Source organism: Phyllobates terribilis, unplaced genomic scaffold (genome assembly GCF_046119375.1).
Source record: "Phyllobates terribilis strain yellow unplaced genomic scaffold, ASM4611937v1 Scaffold_9__5_contigs__length_417890890, whole genome shotgun sequence".
NCBI classification, from domain to species: Eukaryota; Metazoa; Chordata; class Amphibia; order Anura; family Dendrobatidae; genus Phyllobates; species Phyllobates terribilis.
The window spans coordinates 87,600,525-87,623,382 of NW_027362769.1; the positions used below are offsets into that span (position 1 = coordinate 87,600,525).

Here is a 22,858-nt window from a genome sequence, read left to right on the forward strand (position 1 = left end):
AGGCATGTAGATTCCATCCGTTCACCTTTTCTGCGTCGCACAAAGACACGGTGGTTGGAACCAAAGATCTCAAATTTGGACTCATCAGACCAAAGCACAGATTTACACTGGTCTAATGTCCATTCCTTGTGTTCTTTAGCCCAAACAAGTCTCTTCTGCTTGTTGCCTGTCCTTAGCAGTGGTTTCCTAGCAGCTATTTTACCATGAAGGCCTGCTGCACAAAGTCTCCTCTTAACAGTTGTTGAAGAGATGTGTCTGCTGCTAGAACTCTGTGTGGCATTGACCTGGTCTCTAATCTGAGCTGCTGTTAACCTGCGATTTCTGAGGCTGGTGACTCGGATAAACTTATCCTCAGAAGCAGAGGTGACTCTTGGTCTTCCTTTCCTGGGGCGGTCCTCATGTGAGCCAGTTTCTTTGTAGCGCTTGATGGTTTTTGCAACTGCACTTGGGGACACTTTCAAAGTTTTCCCAATTTTTCTCACTGACTGACCTTCATTTCTTAAAGAATGATGGCCACTCGTTTTTCTTTACTTCGCTGCTTTTTTCTTGCCATAATACAAATTCTAACAGTCTATTCAGTAGGACTATCAGCTGTGTATCCACCAGACTTCTGCACAACACAACTGATGGTCCCAACCCCATTTATAAGGCAAGAAATCTCACTTATTAAACCTGACAGGGCACACCTGTGAAGTGAAAACCTTTTCCGGTGACTACCTCTTGAAACTCATCAAGAGAATGCCAAGAGTGTGCAAAGCAGTCATCAAAGCAAAAGGTGGCTACTTTGAAGAACCTATAATATAAGACATATTTTCAGTTGTTTCACACTTTTTTGTTAAGTATATAATTCCACATGTGTTAATTCATAGTTTTGATGCCTTCAGTGTGAATGTACAATTTTCATAGTCATGAAAATACAGAAAAATCTTTAAATGGGAAGGTGTGTCCAAACTTTTGGTCTGTACTGTATGTTGGAAATTAAAGAAATGCTAATAATTTGTTACTGAGGAATTGGAAAAAACTACTCAGGAGTCTAATGGTGGGAGGATGCAATCAATGATGGAAAAATGATCAAAATCAAACTTTGGCTGGGTCTGCAAGATGGCTTTGGCTGCAGGTCACACAGCTAAAGATCAGTGTATTCTGCTGCTACATTGCAACATGGTGCAAATCAGTGGGGTCACATTGCAGCTCACAATGTACCATGACTGAGACAAGCAAGTATCAAATATGGTTTCCACTTTCTGCAACTTGCTTGTCACTGTCATGGTACAGGTTGTGGTACCTTGCAGGATGCATTATACTGTTATGTGCATACACCAATGTTTGGTCGCATGACCAGTGTTGTGGCTAAAGTCGCAGCATTACAAATACATGTAGTCATGAATTGATTGATCTACTCCTGAATTATCATTCTCTTTTCTGCATAGGTACCAGCCTCTTCAGAAAACACGGGCAGCATATTCTGACGATGTGATGCCATCTTACGATGATCTTGCTGTCTTTCCTGAATTACCTGAATACCTAATACCATGTTATACCTCTCTTATTACACAGCCTTAATAGTTCTGTGCCCGATAATAAAATAGTAAAGGTTGAATAGAAAAAAGATAGTAAACCAAATCCAAAATGCATATGTATCTCATTCAATTATAAAATACTTTCTCATGAAAATTTAAATAACCCCCTAACTAATATCTAGAGGAAAGATTGTAGTTCAAATAACGGGTGGTCATGTATTTTCAGCTCTCAAATTAATTGTATTTAAATTATTTTAAACATAACAATGAAATAGTTTATATCCTCACAATGACATCTATGGTTAAAAGCTAGTGATGATTAAATCTTTTGAAATTCAAATTTGCCAGCTAATGCAAATTTTTCCCAAAAATTTGATTTATGTTCTGTCACACACGTTATCTGTACAGTATATTCAGAATTTATTGACTGTGACATCCTCTCACTAAACAGATTCACCCCAATGTTGCTTCAGCACTGTATTCCCTGCCTTGGCTTTTATATAGGCTAGGCTAAAACTATATGTTACAATATCTGATGGCTGGATTTTATTATGTGATGCCATAGCTGCAAAGCATTATTAAGAAACCTGCCCGGTTGCCCCTGAGGTCATGTGCAGTCTCCTACATTGTGTAAAATTGCAGCAGGCATTTCTTGTCTATTCACGCAAATCAAATCGTAATTTGTTCACTGTGTCCAGCGAATTTCCTAAAATTTGACATCTATTCAATTTGCATTGAATCGTTTCTCATCTCTACTAAAAAAACTATTTGATAATATATCAGCATTCATATTTAAATATAATTAAAACGCAATATAAAACCAGTATTGTTTCAGTAACTTAACATACATGAGTTCCTATTAGTGATAAGCGAGCGTGCTCGGTTATCCCTGTTTGTTAGGCAATCCCTGCATGTTTGTTAGGCAATCCCTGCAGGTGTTACAGCTGTCTGCAGCAGCGGCAACTCGAACATAGTTGTCGAGCACGCCGAAAATACTCGGGCAGCCGAGTGTGCTCGGTGAAAGGGTTAACCGAGCACGCTTGCTCATCACTAGTTCCTATCTCTAAGGGTGCAGTAAGATGGCCGTATAAATTGGACCGATCTCAGACCACAATACACGGACTGGCCAGCGGGGTCTTCTGATCCAAACTTGACAGCTTAACATATTTCTATGCAGCCGACATGCTCAGGTCAGGAGAGCCACGGCCAGTCTGGGCATTGGGGTCTGATTTATATGACCTCCTTACTGCGCCCTAAATGTGTTTAATGGCTCCAAATATAACGGTTGTAATATACTACTAGTTAAAAGGTTATTACCATTATAAAAAATTACCACTGATCCTTAGAACGGGTCCTTGAAATGTCCGTCAGAATGGAGCTGTGGCCACACAATCATGTCACCAATCTCTCCATGGGACTGCCGAAGAAACAGTGCTTGGCTTTTTCAGGCAGTTTTTTAGCAAAAGACAATAAATAATAAGTACTATCTTTTATTTGATTAGCGTAAATTAGAGATGGGTGGATCAGGCAAAATTCGAATTGCGGAATTTCACAGGATATTCGATTCAAATTTAAAGTCCCTAATTATACTCTGGGGTCTTTGCAGACCCCAGAGCATAGTAAATGTAATATGTAAAAACACCCCAACTCCTTATACTCACCTTACCGTTCACCTCTCCAGCCCTTCCATTCTTCACCATCACCCATCTGGTCCTCGCTGCAACTTGAGATTGCCGCTGCTCACACTGAAATCCACGAGCCTCTCACACTTGGTCAAGATTTCTGGCTTTTATGAACCCAGGAGGGTTCTGAGCATGTGCACACAAGGTCAAGGCCTTTACTATGCCTGTTCATTTTACTTTATTTTACATGTTTCAGATAGGAAGCCATTCTGTGAGACTTTATAATATGCCGTAATCGTATACGCAAGTCCAGGCAGCACGACTCCTATAGAGTATGAGTAGAGTCAGGGTGCACATTTCAGTGGCGCTCACCACTTGTTCAATAAACTTTAGAACGTTTTGAAAGAAGAGACAGACCAGAACTTCATTAAGAGGTTTGACTCAAAACATTTTTATTTCGTTTTCCAGATCCAAAAATACACACTGCATTTATGAATATACTTTCTTGTAGGTACAAGGTTTTGGGTTACAAACCCTTCGTCAGGCTTGGGATACGTCAGAGGGTCATGATGGTCTCTGTGAGATGCCATAATGGGTAGTGTCTAAGGCCATGTAGAAGTTTAGCCAGAGTATTAAAGTGGTGTGGAGCAATATTAGGAAATGCAGTGAGTTTTTTTGGATCTTAAAAATGAAATAAAGATGTTTTTAACAAACTTGTCATTATGGTGCACTGTTCCTTCTTTTTCTAAATGTTCTGTGAATTATGTAATGACTTTCTAGCAAGACTTTTTTCTTGCTAAAAAGGACATAGTCTGAAAAAAACTGTAATTCTTTACCAAAAATAAATAGTACAAGTGAAGATACAAAATTTTGTAATTTAACTTATTAGAGAAAATACCTATTTTTTCACTAATTAGGCTATTCTCCTTGTCCCCACTGCCTTCTGCACTGGTCACTCAGTAGACTAACTGCTATGGAAACAGTACACAGGAAAAAAGGAAATCCGCTCTTATCTCTGCCTCTTATCAGGGGTGTGCACAGATATCATGGGGTACCATAGCAGAAGTCCTAATTGGGCCCCCCCCCCCCGACAAAAAAAGAAATAATATTCGGCAGTGTCACAGAAGAGCATATCTCACAGCTTTGCAACTTTTACAAAGCAATTTTCCTCATATGGAAGTCCCTAAATGTTCCCATGCATTAAAATTCCCATTTCATGGCCCCTTAAAGTATGATGCCAAGAAAAGTGCCCCCCAAACACAGTTTAATCCCCCAACAGTGAATTCCTACACAGTGCCCTCCCCATGCATAGTATGATGACCCTACTGTACCTCCCTGCAAAATATGATACTCCCACAGTGAACAGTGAACCCAACACAGTATGATGGCCCTGACATAGCCCTCTATACAGTATATTGGCCCTAACACAACCCTTTGCATTATATAATGACCCCCCAAACAGTATAATGGCCCCTACATAGTCCTCCAAACAGTATATTGGCCCCCACATAGCCCTCCGAATAGTATAATTTCCCCCACATAGCCCTCCGAACAGTATACTGGCCTCCACATAGCCCTCCATATAGTATAATGGCTCCTATATAGCCCTCAAAACAGTATGATGGCCTCCACATAGCCCTCCAAACAGTATGATGGCCTCCACATAGCCCTGCGAACTGTATAATGTCCTTACATAGCAGATACAGTTGAAAGTGCGATGCTGGGCTGAGGGGAGCTCACGGGCCCCATAGCGGCCACATGATCTGATACACAGAAGCAGCAACAACATAGAGGACATTATAATGTAGTAATAAGCAGGGTTGCTGTGAATCCAGCACAGGTGTAAGAAATAATGCTTACTTAAAAGAGGTTATGCCTCTTTGTTTCTCTCCAGATGCTCCGGTCTTCTCCTCTTTCCCTCTCGATAGACTTCTATAGTCAGCAGTTCTAATCTGATCTCTCAGTGAATTGATAATCAGTGTCCTCTCTGGAGACAGATTATAGCAGTGATTCCAAAGTGAATGGTTAATGTTAAAGGTGGGGGACAAGGAAAGGAACCTGAAGTTAAGAAAGAAGCATTTTTTTCTGTAATAAGATAGATTGCAAAGTTTCATTAATCTTACAAAGTTCTTATTCTTACAAAGAACTTAATAAAGTTCTTACAAAGTTACAAAGTTCTTATTGGGGATATTTGAAAGCCTGGATGGTGGGAGTAGTTATGTATACTCTTATGTTGCTTACACAGCATATCTATTACTTTCTTTTCCTTCCAAAGATCTCAAATTGTAAGCATCATCATTTTGGAGTGACAGAGTTGTCCTCAACAACTAACATTATGTAAAGTCCTGCAGTCCTCCCTTCTGTATGTTCCATAGTATTTCCTGACATACCTTTGGTACATTAGCAAGACCTGGGGGCAGATAGAAGAGAGTATGACTGAAGGATCAGACTACATCAGGTTTTTTTTTGTAGTTTGTAAGTATGACAAATATTTTTAATCATAGAATAACCTACATTTTAATTTTTATTTCATAAATCAATAGTACACATGAAAATAAGTAACTTTTTAATAGATCTTATCAGAGAAATCTGCTTCTTGCTCCAACAGGACTGATCATTCACTCTCAATTTGTGTGTAAAATCTGTACTCAATGAAGACAGATTTTCCCATTACTGAGATAGCAGATGACAGTCGGTGCTTTTAAAATCGTAGGGGGAAGAGGAGAAGGACAGAGGAGCTGTAGGCAGACACATAAAATTCTATTTGACTAGCAGCAGAAAGTCTGTGTCTGTTTCTAGCTCCTCTATTCTCCTCCTCCCCTGTCCATAGAATTTTAAAGGCACCAACTATCATTTCCTATCTAAGTAATAGGAAAACCTCTATTCACTGAAGACAGATTTTATCCGATAATTGAGAATTTTGAGAATGAAAGATCAGTCCAGGAAGAGAAAAAAATTTTCTTATTTTCACGTGTTCTACTGATTTATGAAAGGAAAAAAAAAATGACGGTTTCTCTTTAAAACTGTTTGCAAAGGTGCTTAATTTAAAATTTTAGATGCATTAGAACATTAAAAACAAAAACTGCACTGTATATTTGTGGGATCTGTATCCTGTTTTTTCATAGATGTCAATGTATGGATATTAATACTGTGATCAATATATTAAAATATGAAATAACATGGTTCTTTTTCTTTGCATACGTTTCTTTCTTTATTTGCTATAGTGGGAATTTTTTATTAATCTTGATAATTTAATGAATTGACTTTATATTGATTTGACGTCAATTCATAATATTGGTGATATAATGTCCATTACCCATTAAATATCTGCAGTTGATATCCAGAATGATGTCCTCTGTACTAGATGGATATGGACACCTTCGGTGGCTTTTTATTTTGCTTAAATGCATGCATTTTGAGGTAAAGAAATAATTTTTGCAATTGGGTTTCATTAAAATGTATATACCATATGCCTTGTATAGTTTCTTTGTTGTACTGGTTATTGTTGGCTGCAGAATGAGTTAACTAAATGTCTATCAGTCAGTAATATTATCCTGCCAGGGAGTTTGCAATTTTTTCATCTGTCTTTTACTGATCTTTTCTCAGCTGATTTATGATGAAATTAATGTGCAGCTTTTGTTTGATGTGGTTTGTGGTCATAAATCAGCTGAGAGGAGCTCAGTAAAAGACAGATAAGAGTTACAAACTTTCTGTCAGAATGAGCTCACTGACAGATTCTCAAGTTCGTGTCTACAACCAGCTATAAGCAGGGAAAAAAAACAGCCTTAAAAGCCAAACGGTGCAAAAAGTTTAAAGGGAATCTGTTACCAGGGTTTTTGCTGCCTTATCTGAGAGCAGCATAATGTAGGAAAAGAGACCCTGATTTCAACACTGTTATTTAGTTTACTCGATGCAGCAGTGGTGACAGAATCAGAGTTTTTAGATGCAGCATGTAGCAGAGCTCAGAAAGCTAACCTTGCCCACACCCCTGATTAGCAGCTTTCTATGTACATTGTATGTTGACAGTAAGCTGTTAATCAGCGGTCTGGTTGGAGTTGGACCGGGAGACACATGGGCACCTAGTCCTGTAGTGATAATCTCCTGCTGATAAAACACTCCTTGTATTGAAACAACAGCAAATAGTCTAATAAGTGACACATCGATGAAATCAGTTTCTCAGACCCTACCTCATGCTGTCCTCAGATTAAATAGCAAAAACCTGCTGACAGATTTCCTTGAATGAAAATTGCAAAAATGTATTTTAGACCAAAATACATGCATTTAAAGGAGTCTGTCACCCCCAAAACACCATTTGAAATAATCAAATAGTCATATAGAAGACTTAACTCCTCTAAAAAATAATATCTTTACTGTATGAATCTGTTCTTCCATTGCTGAAAAAATGCTTATTATTCTGCATGCTAATTAGGGGGCTCAGTTCAACCTTGGCGTGGCTGAGCATCTTCAGTGCACCATTTCACCTGAATTGTGATACCTGCACCTCCGTTCTCTATGGAATTTCTGTTATATCTTGTTTAGTCAGATTTGGCATGTCATCTGATCTGATATGATCCTACCTATATAGATAAAAATATTATTATATATATATTATTATATTATTACTATATATTATTATTACCTACTTTGTTAAACTGATAAATAGGGATGGATCTCTCAATGGTTTTGAGATTACAACTAGTGTAAGATAGGAGGTTATTGCAATCCATTTCTTTTACATGTAAATCAATGGACAAACTTCCCTCTAATTCCTTCATAATGGTTGTGTCTAGGAAGCAGATTCTTTGTTTATCAAAGTGGATGATAAACTGCAGTGCTCGCCTAACGGTGTCAAGGTGTGCATGAAACTCCATTAGGCCGTCTAATGTGCCCCTCGATATGCAAAATATGTAGTTGATATATTGGTGTTATATTATGAAGGTACGGTTATAAAGATCATGTGTAAAATGCAATTCATCATGATATGTGCCATGTAACAATTTGCATAACGCAGGGCCACATTTGACCCCATAGCAGTACCCTAATAACTAAAAAGAAAAAAATTTCTTTAAGGACTAATGTTAGAAGATCTATGCATAAGCTGGCAACTGTCTTCAAAGCCATATCTAGTTAGCATTTCCCTGACAGTTTGTATACCTTTTGTATGTTGGATTGAGATGTACAGACTGTCTACATCCCATGTGACTTTTAACAAGGTCAATGAAATCACTTGTATCTAGCAGAAATGAAGGATGCTACCATGGGTCATCCAGGGGCTTTCTCAATTTTTTTTAGACTTCTGTATAATGCATGTAAGAACTGATGTAATGGTATATTCCTTGGTAAGAAACTCAGACATTTTTTAGCAGTTACTTGTGCATTATAGTAATGATCTAGTGTTCTCTTGATCTTACCTGCTATTTCAAGTATGGAGCCGATGTTAGTGGTTGACACATTTCTGTATCTGACAGTTGTGAGAACACTTCATTCGGGTAGTTCCCTTCCCAATCCATAACTTCTATAGCCCCACCTTTGTCAGCAGGTTTGCATAAAAGGTTCTTATCTTGTGTTAGAGCATTAAGAGCCTGATGTTATATATTACTAAAGTTAGAGGTGCATTGGAGATTTTAATTTAATACCTTCTCAATTTCAGGTATATGAAGGTTTTGACTGGATGATTGTCTTAAGGTGTGACGTATGTACTTTTACTATGTAGGCCGAATGTTTTCACGTCTATAGCAATGATTGCAGTTTTACAGTTTTAAAGTACTTTTTTGTGACCAGGATGGTAAATACTCAGTCACCAGGATCTATAGAACCTTTGAAGATCCATGTCTAATTGAAATGTATTAAATCTCGCAGCTTTCTCCCTCTACTTAACTGACTTTGGGCAAGACAGCAGTGTCAATCATCAGAGCGGGAGATGGGGTATCCAAATTCAGCGGGCAGAACAGAGCACTGAAGCTGCTCAGCCACAGCAAAGGTACACCGAGAACACTAATCAGAATATGGAAATAAATAGCGTTATTTGCACAATGGAGGGACAGATTTATAGCAGTTAAGTCCCGTATATGACTGTGTACCTATTTTAAAGTAGTGTTTTGGGGATGACAGACTCTCTTTAAATAGAAAAAAATGTTCCTACAGGTGTCCATATCCTTTGAGTTGAACATATACATTACAGTAGTGCTTTACCTTTTTTAAGAAGAACCAGTCCTTGCTTTGTGTGATATTGTGTTTGTTTCATATTGCCTTCTTCATTAAAACATCTCATTGAAGTATACCTTGTTCTGACTTTTTTGTTCTTCCAAATCTGGGATTAGAAAAATTTCTATGTAAAAATAAGAAGATTAAATAAATATTACAATTGCAGCTCCTTCTTATCTTCACATGACTGACACAATAGCATTGACTTCATCACAGACTTTGACATTTCACTGAACCCATAGAATGGCCTTGATACTTGACATTCCTACTAGTGCAGTTAATGGACAGCTCATGTCCTGGGTCATTGCACTAATATATTTTACACATGTTGTCTATCTCCTGACCTGCAGAGCAATACTATGCAATGTACATTTTTTATATCTAATGTATACCATCACAGTTCAAAGGCAGTTCTCAGTTTGCTGAATAAATCTCAGTAGAGATAAGCAAATATTTTAAAATTTAATGTTGTCAACTTTTAATTTTGCTATAAAATCTAATTCAAAGGAATTCTAATATCCAACCCTTCTTTAATGAAAACATGGCCTTAACCCCTTAACCCCCCAGGATGGTTTGCACGTTAATGACTAGGCCAATTTTTACAATTCTGACCACTGTCAATTTATGAGGTAATTACTCTGAAACGCTTCAATGGATCCCCCTGATTCTGAGATTGTTTTTTCGTGACATATTGTACTTCATGATAGTGGTAAAATTTCTTCGATATCACTTGCGTTTATTTGTGAAAAAATTGGAAATTTGGCGAAAATTTTGAAAATGTAGCAATTTTCAAAATTTGAATTTTTATTCCGTTAAATCAGAGAGATATGTCACACAAAATAGTTAATAAATAACATTTCCCACATGTCTACTTTACATCAGCATAATTTTGGAACCAACATTTTTTTTTATTAGTGCGCTATAAGGGTTAAAAGTTGATCAGCGATTTCTCATTTTTCCAACAAAATTTGCAAAACCATTTTTTTAGGGACCACATCACATTTGAAGTGACTTTGAGGGGCCTTTATGACAGAAAATACCCAAAAGTGACACCATTCTAAAAACTGCACCCCTCAAGGTGCTCAAAACCACATTCAAGAATGTTATTAACCCTTCAGGTGCTTCACAGGAATTTTTGGAATGGGGAAGAAAAAAAATGAACATTTAACTTTTTTCACAAAAATGTTACTTTAGACCCCAATTTTTTTATTTTTGCAGAGATAACAGGAAAAAATGGACCTCAAAATTTGTTGTGCAATTTCCCCTGAGCACGCACATGCCCCATACGTGGGGAATAAAACACTGTTTGGGCGCACAGCAGGGCTCAGAAGGGAAGGTGTGCCATTTGACTTTTTGAATGTAAAATTTGCTTGAATAATTAGTGGACACCATGTTGCGTTTGAAGAGCCCCTGATGTGCCTAAACAATGGAAACCCCCCCACAAGTGACACCATTTTGGAAACTAGACCCCTCAAGGAACTTATCTAGATGTATAGTGAGCACCTTGAACCCCCAGGTGCTTCACAGAGGTTTATAACATGGAGCCGTGAAAACAAAATTTTCACATTTTTCTCACAAAAATGTTTTTCAGCCCCCAGTTTTGCATTTTCATAAGGGTAACAGGAGAAATTGCACCATGCAACTTGTTTTGCAATCTCTCCTGAGTAAGCCGATACCCCATATGTGTGGGAAAACCACTGTTTGGGCGTACGGCAGGGTTCGGAAGGGAAGGAGCGCCATTTGACTTTTTGAATGTAAAATTTGCTTGAATAATTAGCGGACGCCATGTTGCATTTGGAGAGCCCCTCATGTGCCGAAATAGTGGAAAACCCCCACAAGTGACACCATTTTGGAAACTAGACCCCTGAGGGAACTTATCTAGATGTGTGGTGAGCACCTAGAACCCCCAGGTGCTTCACAGAAGTTTAGAACATGAAGCTGTGAAAATAAAAAAATCTAACTTTTTCCACAAAAATGATCTTTTTGCCCAAAATTTTTTAGTTTCACAAGGGTAAGAGGAGAAAATGGAACCTAAAAACTGTTGTGCAATTTCTCCTGAGTACGCCAATACCCCATATGTGGGGAAAATACACTGTTTGGGTGCACGTCAGGGTTCAGAAGGGAAGGAGCACTGTGTGACTTTTTGAACGCAAAATTGTCTGGAATCAAGAGTGGACGCCATGTCGCATTTCGAGAGCCCCTGATGTGCCAAAATAGTGGAAACCCCCCACAATTGACTCCATTTTGGAAACTAGACCCCTCAAGGATTTTATCAAGGGGTATAGTGTACATTTTGAACCCAAAGGTACGGCAGAATTTGAAAACATTAGGTCATCATATTGAATAAGTTGTCATTAGCCTTGAGCGCAAGTGCTCGCTACTTGAGTTTGCATCGGGTACTCGGGTATGCACCAAGTATCGTGGGTGTTCGAGTGACATGCTCGAGTCCCTGCTCCTCATGTTTCACGGTTGTTAGACACCCAAAAAAAACCATGCGGGGATCGCTTGTGCATGGCAGGCGATCCCAGCAACGTTTTTTTTGGCCGCCAAGCATATGGGGCAGAGACTCGAGCATGTTACTCGAACACCCTCGATACTCAGTGCATACCCGAGCACCCGATGCAAACTCAAGTAGCGAGCATTTGCGCTCAACACTGGTCGCCATATTGTCATCATTTTTTTTTTCTTTACTTTTGAAAAAATCCCAACCCCAACTCTAATACAACCCTAACCCCAACCCTAGCCCAACCCTAACCCCAACCCCAACCCTAACCCTAGCCCAACCCTAACCCCAACCCTAGCCCAATCCTGACCCCAACCGCAACCCTAGCCAAACCCTAACCCCAACCCTAACCCTAGCCCAACCCTAACCCTAGCACAACCCTAACCCTAGAGTTTATTTTTTTACACCATTCCTCGAGTTGTATAAGTGATTAGACGACTTTATTCTTCGGGTCGGTGCGACTACAGCAATACTAGATTCATATCGGGTTTTTATAATTGACAGCTGTCACACACTAAAAGACGCTGTTTTTGCAAAGACTAGTATTTGCATCACCATATTTTGAGAGCTATAATTTTTCCATATTTTGGCCAAAAGAGTCATGTGATGGCTTGTTTTTTGCGGGACAATTTGATGTTTTTATTGGTACCATTTTCGGGCATGTGACATTTTTTGATCACTTTCTATTCTGATTTTTGGGAGGCAGAATAAACAAAAAACAACAATTCAGGAATTGTTTTTTTTTTTCTTTTTTTTCTGCCGTTCGGCATGTGGTAAAATTGATAAGGCAGCTTTTTTCTTCGGGTCAGTACGTTTACAGCAGTACTGCATTTATATAGTTTTTTATGTTTTGGCGCTTTTACACAATAAAAACGATTTTCTAGAAAAAATAATTTTTTTGTATCGCTTTATTCTGAGAGCTATAACTTTTTTATTGTTCAGATGATGGAGCTCTGTGGCAGCTTTTTTTTTGCGGGACAAGATGACGTTTTCAGCGGTACCATTTTTATTTACATTCGTCTTTTTGATCGCGTGTTATTCTATTTTTTGTTTGGCAGTGTGATGATAAAGCATTGTTTTTTGCTTCATTTTTTTTTTTTTTTTTACTGTGTTCACTAAAGGGGTTAACTAGTGGGACAGTTTTATAGGTAAGGTTGTTCCGGATGCGGCGATACTAAATATGTGTACTTATTTTTTTTTTGTTTTTTTTCTTAATAAATAAATATTATGGGTTCAATATATTTTTATTTTTTGGGGATTATTTTTTTCATTTTTTTTAAAAATATTTTTACAATTTTTTTTTATTTTTTTTTTTACTTTTCTACTTTTTTTTACTTTTACACATTGTCCCACTATGGGACTTTCACTTTTTGCAGCCTGATCGGCTGCATGGCATGGAGAGCATCAGCTCCCTTTGTCATGCAGCCTATCAGCGCTGCACACAGGGGAGACATTACTTTGGTCGCGCACTGCGCATGACCAAAGTAATGTACTGCCTCCTGGTGACCCAGATGTTGTCATGATGACATTGGGTCGTCATGACAACATCCGGAAGCCGCCGCAGACATCATTAGACGCCGGCAGGAGAGGTGAGTATAACGATCACCTCCCCCCTTGCCACCGCAATGCTGCGATCGACTTCGATCACAGCATTGCGGGGGTTAATGTGCCGGGAGCGGTGCGGGACCGCTCCCTGCACATAGCACCGGGTGTCAGCTTGTGTGCGGGCGTGATCGCAGCGCGCGTAAAAATACGTAGCTGGTCCATAAGTCCCAGGGCACAGCTACATACTATTACTGACAAGGTCGGAAAGGGGTTAATAATGTCAAAGTGACTTTGCCATATAAATAAATAAATGGATGGCAGCTGGTTGTAACCAACAGCACACTGACAGACTTTTAATGCTTTTAGAAATTAAGAAACAGTCAAACAATTATCACTTTTATGCATTGATTCATCGAAACTTTTACACCAGAAAGCTGGCATAAAAAGCTTTGAAAAGTCGCAAAATTTTTGCAGAACTTGGAACTGTGCAATTTTGCCAAGCTCTGCCAAAAAGGGCATAGCTGGAGCAGAGCAGAGACGCGACAGGGAAGTGACGCCACAGCTCGTTTAATTTATAATGAGCTGTGGTGTACCGTCTGTCAGAAATTTTACTCCAGTCATTGACTAGACAGATTTGTGTTGCGGCACTCAGAGGCGCACTCCACTTGTCAGATGCTCTTGATTCATTAAGAGGCGTGCAACTCTTCAAGAATCAGTAACATCTGACAGCAGAACGCTCCATCATCAACACTACCTTAGTCTTTTGTGATCATACAAGCCTAGGAGAGCAATTGCAATTGCCTGTGCAGAGGTCTGCTAACAGGGAATTAGGATTCACCTCTTTTAGCCTGTAGTCCATGCCAAACTTAATTTGACCATGCATTTCATAAATGATGCATGGAGAGGTGACCGCTTGATGATGATCATCCACTCTTGTGCCACTGTCCTATCTGGCAACCAGAAAGATGATCACAAGGAGAAGGAACAGGTCATGTCACTTCATATGCTGACAGACAGCCGTAGTTCCTAGTTGATTTGTGACAGGTTTTCCACAGCTTATTTTTCTACAGTAAAGCCTGTGAGCCTGCACACTGCAATAGATATAGTACCAATCTGGAAATTAATTCCCACACCAGAGATGTAGGTAACAAAGGACTCGCTGCCACCATAACCAACACCAGAGTTTGCAGGTGCTGTTGGGCCTCCTCTGCTGTTGTGGCATCAATTACTTCTGAGCTGACCAGAGAAAAAGCAGATCTGCCTCCTGAAAAGCTTTTGGCCAGATGTCCATTCTACTTTTTATTTTTGGCAACTCCACCCTCCTCCTCTAGTGACATGACCTCCTTGTCATACTGATCTGGTTCCCAGACAATCATCTTCCTCATTATCCCTAACTCAGCTGACCGTTTTGTCAGTGTGAGAAATGTCCTGAAATCTTTGTCCCCTGCTGATTCCCACTGTCATAGCTCAGATTCAATCTCGTGACCTTTTGCTGTATGGTCAGCTTCCCTCTTTGATGGGCTACAGTCTTTTATGTCTATGTTCAAATGCTGATGGTTTCTTTTGTCTTTGTTTTCCTTTATTGGTTGGCCTCTCTCCAGGTGTTTTCCATTTTCCCTTTTGGCTCTGTCCTATCACATTTTGGGGTGGACTTTATATGTTCACCTTTCACTTACCTCACTTGCTGGCTATACATCTATATAGATTAGTGTTTGGAGTTCCAGCTCCTCAGCTAGGGGTTTACCTTGTCCGGTAAGCTCCAGTTGTTTTTCCTGCTGCAAATCTGTGAATTTTCTTCTCCAGCACCTTTCCCTTGTCCACATTTGGGGGTCTGGGAGGTTTCACACTTATTCTGTTTGTCTTTTGGTTTTCCTTATTTTTCCCTGTCTATCTTTTGTGAACGTGTTAGTTTCTCACCCTGGTTTCTCCTGTCTCCCTGCATGTTTTCTTCTACCTTTTTTGGGTTTGTGTTGCGGCCTCCACTCTGTTTCCTCAGGAGGTATGAGAAACCCCTTGACGGCCTTTTAGGGAGCTAGGTCCGAGGAGTTGTATTTAGTTGAGCAACTAGGGCCTTTTTGAGTCTGTACAGGGACCAGTTGTGTACAGGAGCAGCATCTCTCTTTGGTAGTTCTTTCCCTCCTCTGTTACCCCCGTGAGTGTGTGATCACAAACTTAACACCCACCTCTAAATTTTCCCTGACTCAAGAGTGTCATTACCACCTTACTGCCACATTCAGGGCCCTTACAACCATGTCTGATCAAGCCACCAACACAATTAGGCATTTAAATCATGTACCTATCTCCTCCACCTTCAACTCACATCTCTTCCAAGTACAATCGCTGACTGTTCGTTTCATCCAGTACATCAACTGGAAGAAGTTATTGTGAAATTTCTTCCAGTTAGAGTGCTGTGGCTTATGGGACTAATGGCAAAAAAAGATAAAGGTATCATTGATTAAATTGAAATTCTGAAATGGAAACCATTAACTGTCGACGAAGGAGTACTGTGCAGAACATTGACTCAAAGTGACAGTGTCACTGTGACAGACAAGTGATGTGCCATAAATTCCATAAGTTCCTCTACTTCATTCCAACTATTGCACTTGCCAAAAGGCAAAGAAAGTGAATTGTGACCTGTGTTTGGTAGTACTATTGCCCGTATGGCTAATCACAGACTTTCACATTCTTATTGCTAGATTCCCTAGTATGCTTTTTTCTTTTAAACTATTCCATTAATTTCCATTGCCACTTCATTTGCCATATAGTTTTACTACACTAGAATTAAGTTTTATCACTGTTTTCAACCAGTTAACATTTCTCCTTGTGGAGAGTGATACACCGGCTCTGGCATGCCAAAGTAAGGAGGCTTATTCGACTTGCAATGCTCCTCTGGGAAATTTAATATGCAAATTGCCTCTTCAGAGAAAAAGAGGACTTGAACTCTAAAGCGCCACCTATTGGAAGCAGCAATCCTAAAAGTCATATTGCACGACTCGTTGAAGGGTTGATTGTGACTTGTAGGATTGCTGCTTCCAATATGTGGCGCTATAGATTTCAAGTCCTCTTTTTTTCTGAAGAGGCAATTTGCATGTTTTCAACCACAAATCCTCTCTTCTGAAAAAGAACTGAACAAGAAATGCTAAAAAAAAGTCTAATAAAAAGCAGTGGTAATAAGCTACAGTATTGGTGTGGCATGTATGAATGTAAAATTTGACTGCTGAAACGTGTGCAAAAAAAGTATTTTGTGACATGAAACATGCAGAAGTAGTGCTGTTGCTTCAAAAGCATTCAGCAACTATTACAAATAACACAAGCACAAGAGACAGGAAGTGTTGTGCTTCAGAAACATCCAGCAACTAGAGGGGTTAACACAGTCACAGGAGACAGGGAGTGTTTTAGGAGAGCCCCAGGGGGATTGTGGGGAACTTGTTATTGTAGTCTGGCTGAAGCCGAAGAGAAAGGTAGTGTTTTATCTGTATCTGACCGAAGGCAACTGAACAGGATTCAGATCAGGAGAGAAACTAAACACAGGTCAGATAAACTCCCTGAACTAACAGTGCAGAGTATTATCGGGCAGGAAGATAAGGACTGGAAGGAATTGTGTCACAGGGATCATCTCCCTCATTAAACCCTCCCCCCTCAATCTCCATGCAGGATAAGGAATGCTGTGTACTATTGTGTCCTTGTGAAGGAAAAGCCTGTGGATGTGTATGCATGGAAGTGTGCTGCTAAGACATCTATTCTATGCTGAATTATGCTACTGAAGAGACCGTAATACTGTGCCTTGTGAAGAAACTACTATATTGTTACTGGAGCCGGTTGCTCAAGAAACTCAGACTGTACTGTAATGAAGATTGTTGTTGTAATATCCCTGAATTGCAGTGTCCGTGCTTCAGATTAAATTCCACTGTTAAACTGTTAAAAATGACTCATGTCAGATGTGTCTGGTCAGCAATTGAATCTATCGTGTGCCTGAGAGACGCTGCCGCCTATGGTCACCCTGAGTAACGGTTCCCCCAGGATTCCAAAGAATTCATGAAACCCGTCTCGCCCTATCTGAACCTAGTGGCGTGCGTGTAACATTGGTGGCCCGTACGGGGAATCCTGAGTGGGAATTTGAGTATAGAGAGAGAAGAGGAAAACTGTCTGGAAAAGCACAGCAGCACACCACCTCAATTCAACTCTGCTACACCAATTAAAGGGGACCAGCTCTAAAGAAAACTCACTAGCAGCAATGGATGTGGAAATACAAATGGACAGAATTAGTGAGCTGCTTCTTCAGTTAGCCTATGAAGAATTGAGAACAGTAGCAGAACATATAAAGATGTCAGAAAAACAGATTTCTAAAGAACCCAACCGCCGGCAACTGTTAGATGCCATTAATGAAAAAATGGATGAGCTGGGGGAGAAAGAAGCTGAAGACGTCATGGGGACGTTCCTCCAGGAGCTAACACAGTTTCTAACTAGGTTGAAGTTGGAGGATGGAGGGGCGGCACCAATTACCAAAAGCGGGAATCTCCGTCCGCAGACGGAACTACAGGAATTGAAAGAACAATTCAAATCCCTAACAACAGCCCTGCAGGAATCGACCAAAACCTCTGAATGGGTGACAGACTCAGACAGAACCTTTACCCTGCTCGGGTATACCTGCCTTTGGTCGCTAAAAGAACTCTTAGGACCAGTGGAACTCCACGGCAAAGCTGTCAACCAGACTGAAATCCCTTTCATAGGCTGGGTGGAAGTGACTCTCCAACTGAGGGCTACAAAGAACAGCAACAAAATTGAGCTTTTGGCACCTTTTCTCGTGACCAGTGATTAGAATGTGGCAGAGAATCCTATCCTGGGTTATAATGTAATCAGTGAGGTCATCACGAAACACAAGTCAGGGATGCTGGTAGTGGATGCAATTGCAACATCACTTGCCATACCCAACGCCGTGGCGGAAAATGTGATTCGCAGAGTAAAGAAGCACAGAATACAATGGACTTAAAAGAAGTCAAGGTAGACTGGCGCCCAACCATCATCCCTGCAAACCAAATGGTGGGGGTGAGGTGTGGAGTCCAGGTAGAACAGGGAAGAAAAGTCCAGAAAAGACTGTTTGTGCCAAAAGACTCCTCAGAACTTCCAAAAGGCCTAGTTCAAGGTGAGACTGTGCTTACGATTCCTACTGGTGGGTTTGCTCAAGTGACAGTACCGGTGAGGAATACTACGAAACACAAAATTAGACTGGATCCAAAGACTGTGTTAGGTCACATTGAAACCATTAAAGTGGTATATCCAGCCAGTGTGAGACCCGCCCAGGGGTCTACCGTGAATTCAGTCTCCCCACCAAGGAACAGGAGTTGCCCAGGGGAGGAAATTGCACGACCTACCTCAGTGTCCTGGGAACCCCCAGTATCTCTGGAACACTTGTGTGCTGAAGATATAGCAAAGCAGATGATGAGAGAAGAGTGTCATGCATTCTCTAAAGATGACTCTGATATAGGCTGTATCCCGTCATTGCAATTGCAAATCAATTTGAAAGACACGACCTCAGAAACCAGAGGTTACATGTCTGTGCCGAAACCATTACACTGTGAAGTGAAAGAGTATTTACAAGATCTAATCAACAGAGGTTGGGTCCAAAAGTCGAAGTCGTCTTATTCCTCTCCTATTGTTTGTGTTAGGAAGAAGGACGGTGCATTGAGACTCTGTTGTTATTACCGGGAACATAGGCGGATTATAATGAGGGCAATCCGGGCTACCGCCCGGGGCCCCGAACCTCCAGGGGGCCCGGGGCTCCGGGGTGTCTATGGCCAGATTTCCCTCATTATATGTGCGGCGCCGCGGCACATACCGGCAGACAGTGGCGGGGGGGCCACCGCACCGCTCCCACAGCAGCGGCGCACGGCCGCTGCTTCTTCTTCGGCCGGGCCAGCACTGCAGCAGTTAACTTCCCTGTGCTGGCCCGGCCGCGTCACTGCTAGGAGACACGGCCCTGTGTGCGGCCGTGTCTCCTAGCTGTGACGTCACGCAGTGCGCACCCGGCCTGCAGTGCTACACTGGAAAAGAGCAGGAGGACTGGAGCCGAGCCGGGGGATGGTGAGTGTGTGTGTGTGTGTCTGTGTGTGTGTGTGCAGGCAGATATCATTGTGTGATGTCTGTTTATATGTATTTTTGTGTTTCAAATGTGTTTATGCGTGTATGTATATGTCTGTATATGTTTGTGTGCTTGCGTGACTGCGTGAGTGACTGCGTGCGGCCTCCTGCTGAGTATAGATGGCGCCATACGGCCTCCTGCTGTCTCTGGGGGGGGGCGCCGTGCGGCCTCCCGCTGTGTATAGATGGCGCCGTGCGGCCTCCCGCTGTGTATAGATGGCGCCGTGCGGCCTCCTGCTGTGTATAGATGGCTATGTGCGGCCTCCTGCTGTGTATAGATGCTACGTGCGGCCTCCTGCTGTGTATAGATGGCTACGTGCGGCCTCCTGCTGTGTATAGATGGCTACGTGTGCTCAATATTGAGTCATACAATTAATGTAAGGCTATGTGCCCACGATGCAGTAATGCTCCAGATTTTTTTTGAGCATTTCTGCATCTCCCTGGCAGAAAAAACGCATGCGGATTGTACATGCGGATTGTACATGCGGATTGTACATGCGTTTTTCCTGCCAGGGACTTGCGGATGTGAAGCGTTCTTCACATGCATTTCTGCATGCGGGTTGACAAGCGCTTTCCAAGCGATTTTAGCATCACTTGGAAAGTGCTTGACAACTTGGTCACACTATATAAATCCATGCAACCAGCATGGATTTATATAGTGTGACCGTAAAAGAATGGTAAAAAATAACTATATAATTACCTTCTGATGGCCTGCCGACGTCAGCGGTCGCGTGACCCGTCACATGACTAAATGACGTCACGGATAAAGACACCGGGGGCCATCAGAAGGTAAGTATAATATTTATTTTTTATTTTATTCTTTTTTTACAGGTTCTATGGTACCCGGGTCCGGAGGAGAGTCTCCTCTTCTCCAAACCCGGGTACCATCCGCACATTGAACGCATGGATTCTGCATGTACAGATGCAGTGATGCGGATTCCATGTGTTCCAATGCAAGTCAATGACGGCGAAAGCGCCGCGCTTCCGCAAAATAATTGGTAGTGCTGCGGATTTTTCCGCAATGATAATCCGCAGCGCAAATTTCCGCAGCATGTGCACAGCACATGCAGATTATCATTGGGGAACATGGCAGACCTTCTACCAAGCATTTTTTAAGCGTTTCTGCAGCGGAATTGCCGCTGCGGAAACGCTTAACAAACGCATAGTGGGCACACAGCCTAAAAAAATTTATTATAATTAAAATTGTGCCAAATTAATTTTACGTGAACTATCACAGGGAATCATGTGACATGTCACGTGATACATCAGGTGTGTGTGTGTGTGTGTGTGTGTGTGGGGGGGTCCGCGCCTACTAAACTGCCCGGGGCCCTTGCTACTCTTAATCCACCCCTGACCGGGAACTAAACCGAAAGTCAGTACCTGATCGGCACCCGATACCAAATATTCAAGATATGCTGGATAGCCTATCAGGAAGTACCTGGTTCTCTGTCCTCGATCAGGGTAAAGCATACCATCAAGCGTTTGTTGAAGAGTCCAGTAGGCCCTTGACAGCATTCATCACACTGTGGGGGATATATGAGTTAATCTGCATACCGTTTGGGCTCAGTTCAGCTCCAGCAGAATTTCAGAGGAGCATGGAGACCTGTTTGGAAGGATTGAGGGACGATATCTGCCAGCCGTACTTGGATGACAATGTGGTACACAGCAAAACCTTCCAGGAGTATGTTGAACACGTGAGGACCGTATTACAGCGGTATCAACAACACTGAGTTAAGCAGACCCCAAAGAAGTGTGAACTGTTCAAAAGGTTAGTCCGATTTCTAGGGAAAATTGTGTCCGGAGAAGGATATACCATGGACCCAGCAGAAATCGCTCCGGTATTGGACTTAAAAGACAATCGTCCGTCTACTGTCGGGGAGTTGAGGCAGATCTTAGGATTCCTCTCCTACTATTATACTTACGTTCGGAACTTCTCCAGAATTGCCTCCCCGCTATACCTCTTCTTGGGTGGGACAACACAGTCAACAACATCCACGGAGAAAAAGAAGAACGCGGGTAGGACTGGGCTTAAAAGAAACAATGTTGTTTCGTCCCAACAGCCCATTCTCTAGACAGCAGACCACCAGGAGGTATTGGAGGAACTAGTACACTACCTGGTAAAACCACCCATCCTGGGATATTCTGTATTCAACTTACCATTTGTTCTTCATTGTGACACTTCTCAAGTTGGACTGGGAGCTACTATGTATCAGCATCAAGATGGAAAATTGAGAGTCATCGGTTACGGTTCTAGAACATTGACAGACACCGAGAAGAATTACTATTTACATTCTGGAAAATTGGAGTTCCTGGCTTTGAAATGTGCTATCTGTGAACGATTTAGAGATTATCTCTACTACAGCAAAGAGTTTGAGGTATACACTGACAACAACCCTTTGACCTATGTCCTCACTACAGCCAAACTGAATGCAACAGATCAGAGATGGCTCGCTTAACTAGCTGACTTCAATTTCAGCATCAAGTACAGGCCAGGAAAATGCAATGCGGATGCTGACGGATTGTCGAGAATGCCACAAGAGCCTGAGGAGTTCATGCAAGAATGCTTAGAAGAAGTCAGTCTGGAAGCAATTGAGAGCACTACCCAAGCAGTGCAAGCGTATCAAGAGGAAGACACACCATTGTAGTGTCCGTTGACAGTGGAAACCACCATAAAGGCGAGAGAACAAGATCACCCCCTGTCCATTCAACAACTACCTAAAAGGAAAAATCCGTAGAGCACAACGGGAAGATCAGATAATTGGTAGAATACTACTTTATGTGGACCAAAATCAGTTTCCAAGTAAGCGGGGGAGAGATAATGAGTCACCAGCAGCATGTTTTAGTCAATGAATGGATGAAGCTCTACCTCAGTGAAGACGGTATCCTGTATCGTAAAGAAGGACAAAAGCGGCAGTTGGTACTACCCAGAGTATTCTGTAGGTTGGTCTTCAAAGAACTCCATCAAAACATGGGACACCTGGGAGTGGAAATGACAACCAACCTGATCTGTGAACGTTTCTTCTGGCCGTACATTCAGAGAGATATTGAGAGGTACATGACCAGGAAGTGTGTGTGTCTGAAAGATAAACGTCCCAACACATCAACCCGGGCACCTATGGGCAACATCCAAACTACATATCCGTTTCAGATGGTCTCAATAGATTTTCTACATCTCGAGATGTGCAAGAGTAGTTACGAATACATATTGGTGGTGATGGACCATTTTACTCGATTTGCCCAAGCATATGACACCACCAATAAAGCTGATCGAACAGCGGCAGAGAAGATCTTCAATGATTTTGCTTTGAGGTTTGGGTTCCCTACGA

The 22,858-nt window shown here is 41.4% G+C and overlaps 1 protein-coding gene and 1 long non-coding RNA gene across 2 annotated transcripts in view; one reads left to right on the forward strand and one right to left on the reverse strand.

Moving 5' to 3' along the window:
- TRPM8 (transient receptor potential cation channel subfamily M member 8) overlaps positions 1-5,985 on the forward strand; it is a 168,714-nt gene extending 162,729 nt beyond the window's left edge. The window contains exon 27 of the mRNA XM_073646719.1: positions 1,431-5,985. The gene's annotated coding sequence lies outside the window, so the exon portion shown is untranslated. The remainder of the gene's footprint in view (positions 1-1,430) is intronic.
- LOC141161628 (uncharacterized) overlaps positions 4,943-22,858 on the reverse strand; it is a 54,086-nt gene continuing 36,170 nt past the window's right edge. Inside the window, exons 3-4 of the long non-coding RNA XR_012250658.1 lie at positions 9,335-9,470; positions 4,943-5,200 (exon numbers count right to left, since the gene is read on the reverse strand). This is a non-coding gene — a long non-coding RNA (uncharacterized lncRNA). The remainder of the gene's footprint in view (positions 5,201-9,334; positions 9,471-22,858) is intronic.